This window comes from Orbicella franksi, chromosome 7 (assembly GCF_964199315.1).
Source record: "Orbicella franksi chromosome 7, jaOrbFran1.1, whole genome shotgun sequence".
NCBI classification, from domain to species: domain Eukaryota; kingdom Metazoa; phylum Cnidaria; class Anthozoa; order Scleractinia; family Merulinidae; genus Orbicella; species Orbicella franksi.
The window spans coordinates 10,464,253-10,472,731 of NC_138151.1; the positions used below are offsets into that span (position 1 = coordinate 10,464,253).

At 37.8% G+C, this 8,479-nt stretch overlaps 1 pseudogene; it reads left to right on the plus strand.

Moving 5' to 3' along the window:
* The first annotated feature begins 4,084 nt into the window (after window positions 1-4,084).
* Window positions 4,085-5,775, plus strand: LOC145493127 (trace amine-associated receptor 13c-like; annotated as a pseudogene).
* The last annotated feature ends 2,704 nt before the right edge of the window (window positions 5,776-8,479 follow it).

Consider the following 8,479-nt stretch of genomic DNA (forward strand, 5'->3'; position numbering starts at 1 on the left):
GCTTGAGTGGTATATACTAAAACAATTATTCACCTCAGTGTCGGTGAAAGTGGTAGATATTTACCTCCACTTCGGTAAATAATTGTTAATTGTCTACGGGTGTCAAAAAACTTCCGAAAAAGTCCGGAAGCAGTTTTTATGGAAGAGAAACTTGTGTCTAGGTACACTATTCCTTCCGCATAATACAACAGCCTTTCATATTTTTTATGTAAACAAAACCCACCACAATAAATCGATTTGAGAGTCTCTGTTATAAACTCATGAAAATGTGTGCCTGCAGACCTGCCAATTTTTTGCAAAATCCATGAATGCTAGAGGGTAAGCATTGTCCCCGGCCATACATTTCGTTATATAATTTGGCAAGTTTTGGTTCCCATATTTTCATGTGCTTGCAACGGCTCTTTATGTGATTTCGCATACTTACTAAGTTCAGCATGATAAATCGAGAGGTGAGCCTAATTTTCTTGTTTGATTTAAAAGAAATCGAAAAGCAAGACATCGTAGAAAAGGTCTCCACATGGTGTGCATTTTAACGGTGCTTTAGATAATGTTGGAAGCTCAAAATAAACGATTATTTCCTTCCCTATTTCAGACCTGACCGAAAAATCGATACCTTATCTCGGACCTAGACTGAACTGCTTCTCTTTCGGTTAACATTTGAAAAGGGCTTCGAATACCTCATGTTTATAATTATACCTCACTTCTCGATCAAGGGATAAATGACAGGGATGGAGTGGTTTTCAGCTGAATGTCGTAAAACCAAAACCAAACCAATTACTTACCATTTAGACTACTCAGCCGATATCAGACCGTAATAAAACCGAAACCAAAATAATTCAGTGCCTTATTACTTTCCACACCACTCTAAAATACCTAATTCTATAACCAGTGTGTGCAAACTATACCCTATTGCACACCAAAATGGTCGAAATGTATAACCTATTTCAGATAAAAGGACTCAAAACCCATGCTATTTAGTGCTGCACATACTTTTAAGGTTCATATGAAGGAGTACCCACCCACCCAAGGAAATAAGGGAAACTAAAAACAACCATCTACAAACTGTTGGAGTGAAAATACGCCACAGACATTTTTCAAGCAATGCGGTTCCGGAGTTGAACAAAAATATTGGCGGATCGACGGATTTGGCGAAAAAATGGCACGGATCGGCGGATTTGCGTACCCCTATTCACCCCTCCTCGTTGGCAAGGCGGTTAAAAAAAACATAGCTTCGGGCAAGGGTTTCGAAGCCACATCACAATCGGTTCGTTTGTTCTTGTTAACATTGTTTTTTTGTTTTAAGAGACAGTGGAGGAAGTGAACCATTTATTTTCGGTCTATCCTTCAATTATTGCTCGCTATATATCGGTACGGGGTTTTCAGTCTAGGAACTGTCAAACGTTGCCAGGGAAACGACTTCATTGTAACTATGCTTCAGTCTTGTTTTTGGGTAAGAACAAGAGATAAAAACGACGTTTCGAACTCTGCGAGATAATTTTCAAGTTTAAAAAAAATGGAAAAAATGAAAATGATCTCAGACAGATCGAAACGTCGATTTTTATCTCTAGTTTTATCCTAAAATGTTTTTCGAAGAAGTTACTTATTAGTATTGTTTTTCACTTCTTATATTTTCCTTTATGTTCTCACTTCACATTAAGGTGCTAAACATATCTTCTCTTTTCCTTCTAGAGGCGACAAGAAGACAGAATTTGCATCTCGATAAGATGAAAGCGGATATATTTAGAGGCATTCGTATTAGCACCCGCGAGGTCACTTTTCCATTTAAATGCATTTTTAATTTTGCCTAGGTATGGCGAAAAAATTGTTAAGGACAAGCCAGTTATTTTTTCGCAAATGCTGAAGTAAGAGAAGTTTATTGTGAATACAGTGTGAAAAACAGTTCGTGATGTTAAGCAAGGAGAGCCGCTGAACTCGAGTTTCGAGGAATACAACGCAAATAGTAACAATATTCCATATAATACATAACACAGCCGACCAGTATTGTGAAAAACGTGTTAAAATTTATAGATATACAGAAAGAAAGATAAATTTCTTGACTTCCATCCCAAAATAAACACCCAGTTGAAACTCTTTTTGGTAAGACTGATTCCTTTAATGAATTCATATTATTACGGCATATTTTATTTGGTTTCGCGTTTAGTCCCTTCAAGGTTTGTGATTGTCAGTCGATGCTTGTTTGCGTGAACAGTTGTATAAATAAGTGCTAAGAGTACGATTTCCTAAATGAAGTTGATTTAAGAAAGGAATGGTAAAAAATGAAAAATATCTAATGTAATAAATGAATCAAAAGCAACTTTTAAACAGTGGAATAGCACGTAATGTCTAAACATCTGCGGTTACCGAAAAATTCCGAAATATTGCACACTGCATAAGTGTAAAGGTTATTGCCTCAAGGATCGCCATCCCCCTTTGGCATTTCTAATTGTGAACTTAATTTAAAGTAGCGATTTTTGACCTGCCTGACCATTGAATGGAAGAATTCATCTAACCTTCAAATAATGGTAAGCTTGGAATATCTGATTCTTTTTAATCTTACTAGTTTCCATTCAAATGATAAAGTAACAAATATTCTTGACGTATCACTATATAAGAACAGAATGAGCTTCTTGTGAAATCATTAACTCCTAATAAGATAAAGAACAATTATTTGAGGGCAATCATTGTATCTTGCTTCCGCAAATCTGAAGCAAGACCAAATTTTAAATGGCAAATATTATTTCAATGCTTTAAAGCATTTCTTTTCTTGAAATTGAATGTCTGATTTAGTATCCTTGTACCGATTGTTACTGTTCTATTTTTACGCACTTGATCGCACTTCTATCAAAAAGAAGAAGCGCAACCAACGAGCAGTTTTCCCAATTTTTCTGGGCAATTTTTACAGTGAAAGTTCTTGGTACTTTCCAGGTGTGCACTTAATTCAAAATGGTACATAGGGTTTAAAAGATTTTAATTGAAGGACACTGTTACTCTTGAAACAATGGGCTATTTGACATTTCCGAGTTGTTATGATAAAATGATTCAGCGACACGCGTTAACAACATTAAGAACAAAAGTAGAACTGTTCCCCTCTCACTTGCACAGAATGTGAATTTCTGGCTAGGTCGACAGTTCTTTTCAAGAAATTGGTCCATTTTTAAAGCTCAGTCACTGAAGTTTAACTTCGAGAATCGTAGGTAAAACAATTTTGACTGATAATTGAAATGTGTTAATATTTTGAAGCCGATTTTCCTTTAATTAAGCGTGGATAACAGACGGTAATGTAGTTTATGAAGCCCAATAACTCGATAGAAACACGGTAGATGTTTTCTGTTTCTTTCTAATATTAAATCACAATACATACCATTTTTTGGCCTGCTGTATACAACCCATTTCTAGAACATGGACGAAGCAATTTCTTATCGAGAATCTCAGGAAAAGTAATTTCGATTGACAAAATGTAGTTCAATGTTCTAGAGGTTTCTTCTTCTGAATTGAAATTAAGGTGTCCCGAATTAATCTATTTTTCGTTTTGGTCACATTTCTTAGTCGTGATTTTAGACAAGAAATACCAAGAAAGATTTTACTCATTTCTTCGACTTTTGGCACCTGGCAAATTAAAATGATTCTGCTTGAAGAGAAGTCTAGTTTATAGTTTCGATTTTTTTTTCCTTGGAGTTAAAACGCTTAATATACCGTATTGTAAGAGACGCCCAGAACTTTGAACTGAAACAGGCAAGAGAATTTTCCTTACTTCATCAAAAAAGCTTCAGGCCTCTCAAGTTTTATGAACAAGTTTCTTGACAATCATGATCACACCACTATACTCTTTAATTCCAAAATATTGATTAAATTTACTCTCAACAAAAGAGAACGAAGATCGGAATAGTGCACGGTGTAGACTATCTCCTATCTGAAAGCCTAATGCTAATTACACTCTTATTATAAGAGGCTGAGCGATCAAAAACCTAGGGCAAACAGTTAGTAGAACTTAGGCTCTCAAAAAAATCTGTGTGGCAAAATACATCATCTGTATCTTTGTTTGCCTTTTTCTCGAGTCGTTTCATTGACAACTGGTCATGAGTTTCTTTGGAATATGGTGTAAATTTAAGTAAGAAAGACAGCTTAGTGAGATTGATTATAGGTCAGAAAACATAAGCCTATTTTAGAGATAATTATACACTCTTTAGTCATAGGACGGATCGAAGGAATAGGCAGACAGGCCTTAAAAAAGCTGAAAGGCTGAAGACCATATGTGATCGACAGACGTTGGTTGGTTGTTTAGCTGCTCCTGCATCTAAACAAGAGATATTCTTCATGTACAGCATGGAGCTGAATAACAACGAAACAACCAACAGTTCATCCAGGTGGACATTTTATTGCAGGTACGCACCGAACATATCATGGGAAGTCAGTGGCTCAACGTTTAACTTAATTACAGGCCTTATAAAGGTCATTGCATCACACTCCACCGTTATTTTGAACGCATTAGTAATCCTGGCTATAAAGCAAAGGAAAGAGCTGCAAAAACCCTCAAACATTTTGTTGTCAGGCCTGGCCGTTACGGATCTTCCAGTTGGCGTTATAGTTATGCCGACATCTGCCACTGTTGATTTCTTTATATTAAGTCAAGTTTCCTTTCAGTATGCATGTATGTTATATTCGGCGAATGTTTTCTTCTTCCCTTTTCTCTTCTCGACTACCGTTCATTACTTGACTACCATTGCTTGGGAGAGGCACGTGGCGGTGAAGAAATGGATGGACTAAAAGCTTATCGTCACAAATGGCCACCTCAAAAGGATTGCGATAGGTACCTGGCTTTCGGGAGTCTTCCCAGTCGTTGCAAACTTTATAACGAGAGTGGTCGTTGAGGATCGTAGAACTTTTAACAGCGTTTTCTCCAGGTGGATTGCTGTAGACTCTGCTTGTTTATATCTCGTTGCATTCTTTCATTGTAAGATTTACCTTGGAATACGCCATCGGAAACTAAACGAAATCTCTCAAATCGACGTCCTAGTTAAAAGAAAACTGGAGACTAAGGTTGCCAGGACAACTGGTTTGCTAACCGCTGCGTTTATATCCTCGTTTATCCCCATATTTGTTTTTGGTATCTTAGGAAATGTTGTGCCTTTCTTCCTTACAAATGCTGCTACCCGGTTTACACAGATATTAGCGCAGTTCAACTCTCTATTTAATCCACTGCTCTACTGTTATAGAGACCACCGTTTCGGAAGGGCTATTCGAGAACTGTTAGGGATGAAAAAACCTCAAGCAATACAGTCAGCCGTTGGTGCCGCTCAATTTTTCAGGCGAGAGGATTCAATTACGTCTTTAGAGCTTCCCAAATTAGGAAAACGCATGCAACGTTTGGAAAGATCGGCATCTTGCAATCTAACCGATACTGCTCTATATTCTATTCATGGAACACCCAGTGTGGTTATGTTAAAAGAGGCTTTGTCTGTTCCCACGCTTGATACATGCAACAGCTCCTTAGATCGCTTAGATCTGCAGCGGCCTTCATCCATCGTGGAAAAAAGGGAAACAAGTGAAGCGAGGTAAGACAATTGTGAAACTAAGAGAGATGTAACTAGGTCTGAAAGATCGTCGTTAACATCTACTAATTGGGACTATAGATTGGACCCATGTCTTTGACTTTATGTTTCTGAGAACTTCATTTGTCAATCTCCAAACTTCATTTGGTTTGGATGCTTCCTGAAGTGGAGGCGGCGTGGCCTAGTGGTTAGGGCGCTGGATTTCTAATCCGGTCCCGATTTCAAATCCTCCCCCCTGCCACTAGATGGGTTTGTATTTGGTGGTCCCAGATTCAACTCCTCCACGCTTGTAAATAGCTAACTGGTTAGAGTCCCGCCAGTGGGGATTTTTAACAAGTTTCTGTTTAATTTACAATATTTGTTTGCCTATTTCAGTGTCCACAATTAGTACAGCAGTACTAAACACTTCGACACTTAAATAAAGTCATTTATCTATTTTTGCCAGTCATTTTATTTTGTCAGTAAGCAGCCCCAGCTCTTTTTAGTAGTCTCTTTAGACAGCTTCCAATTTTTAGGAACACCTGATAACTTTGCGCCCTTCAGGAGTTTATATGTCCTATTCATTTTCTTTCTGATAGAAGGTGTTGATCCAAGGAAGATATTTATCTCTGATCTTGACATCTCTCTTGGGGGACGCGGTGGCCTCGTGGTTAGTGAGCTCGTCTCCGGATCGAGCGGTCAGTGTACTTGTGCAAGACACTTTGCTCTCACAGTGCCTCTCTCCACCCACGGGTATAAATAGATACCGGCGAACGTAATGCTGGCGGTAACCCTGCCTGATGGACTAGTGGACTATCATCCCATCCAGAGGGGGAAGGAGTAGAAATACTCCTAGTCGCTTCGTGCTACGGGAACCGGGAGATTTCTTCGGCCTGATGGGCCACTTGGCTCGTCAACAGACTTAACCTTGACATCTCTTGAAAGACATCTCTTGAAGACATCTCTTGAAAGAAGGTGGGAGTGTAACATATATAATAATATAAAATAACTGAGTTACTACGCGCGCGCTCATTGGTGGATAGGTCTGTTTATATGAGAGTATGTAAACACTGTTGTGACGTTTTAGATTCTCACTTTTTTTTCAGAATTATTTTATAAAAGTAATAGAGCACTTTTTCCGTGTTTAAAAAGCCTCATCTAAGCACTCGGGGGGCTGGACGAATTCTCGAAAATTATGCAAACACTCGACTACGTCTCGGGTTTGCACAACTGTCTCGAATTCTCGCAACCCTCCTAGTGTTTAGATGAGGCTATGTAAACACGGAAAAAGTGCTCTATCGCTTAAATACAACTATTGCCAAAAAGCCACGTTGTCGTCGATATATATCGTCGAATAATCCAGTTAAATACCAGGGAGCTTGATCAAAGTCGCTCCTAAATTTCTTAATATCCTGCGACTCATGGTTCTTTGCTAAGATTGCATTACTCCTGGATACGTTAAAGATGATTTCCAGTCCTTCCTGCGCAGTCTCAGAACCCTAATTTTCATAAAAAGTTTCACTCGATGGAATGTGAATCGATGTTATTCGTTACCAACCACATACCCTATCTTTGAGGCCTTTCAAATTCTTTTTCCAACAGCTTCATTGATTTTTACAGCTGCGAAGTTGTTTCATCAAGTGATTTGAGAAAGAGCGAAGCATAAAGCTTGGCATCCATAATGGCGGTTGGCAAGAAACTTTCAATTTACTCTTATGTAAGTAGTTGCGAAACGTTTACATTTTGTGACGTCTTACATGAAACAAAACAAAAAAAGAAAACAAACTCTCGACAGTGCGCAGTACGGACTGGAAATCATCTTTCAAGACAGCTAAGAGAGATGCCCAAGTCAATAGAACCAGACGTATGAGTTTTAAAAGGTTAACTTCTTATCACAAGGTCGATGAAGTGACTACGAGTTAGCAGTAATACCGGTTGGACAATTTATGGTGTTCCTTGGTCCACAACAACAACAACAACAACAACAACAGTTTATTTCTACTACTGTAAACAACTAAAAGAATTTACAAGATTGTAATTGTAAATAAATAAATAAACAGTACAGTACATACAGTAGTGGGACACCCAAAATAACTAAAAAGCTAAACTAGTTGGGTGACCGTAATTATAATAATTAAAAATGTAAGAGTCAGGAAAGAGGCACAACAAATACATTGGTACACATATATATCATAAACTTGGTACAAGATTAAATATACAAAACAAAACAAAATAGATAGATATAAACCATCAAAATATCAGTAAAAATTAATAGAGACTAATGAAATGCGAAGTTTTTTTGTTTTTTTTTTAATTGATTAGAAGTACAAAACTTGAATCTTTCGTCAGCCCTTTAAAATCCTTTTTTGGCGTTTTCCATATTCGTTCTCTCTATTAGCTGGCCTAGACAGCATATCAGAATTAAAATCACCAACAAGGGTTATATTTTTCCTCCTCATCCACACATTTAACAATAATTGGACGAAGTTGAGCAAAATATCTTGATTTGTCAGTGGACAGCAGATCAATTATTTGCGAAAGCCGAAGGCTGATAAATAACGATATTTTGCGATAGCCGAGTTCAATAATTGTTTTATCATTCGATCACCAAATTTGGATTCTTATTTAAATCACTCTCTGACGGTTTCTAGATTGGCAAAGAACCACGACTGGGAATTGGTAAAAAGGTAATTGCTACCTCGCAGTACTGTTATAATTTGGAATCCCATGCCATGAAGGGAAGTCTGCAAAACTTTTTCTGGCTGTACCCGTATAAAGGAGTTGTATTCTGTCAACAGGGCCTTGTCTAGCGTTCAGGAATCTCAGTTAGTAGTTTCGACGAAACTTCCGGAAAACAGTCGCAAAGTAATCACGTCTTCTATTAATTCATGTTATTGTGACCCAGGCCTTAAGCTTGAGAGAAAAAAAATCGGAAAATTGGTGCATGGCTC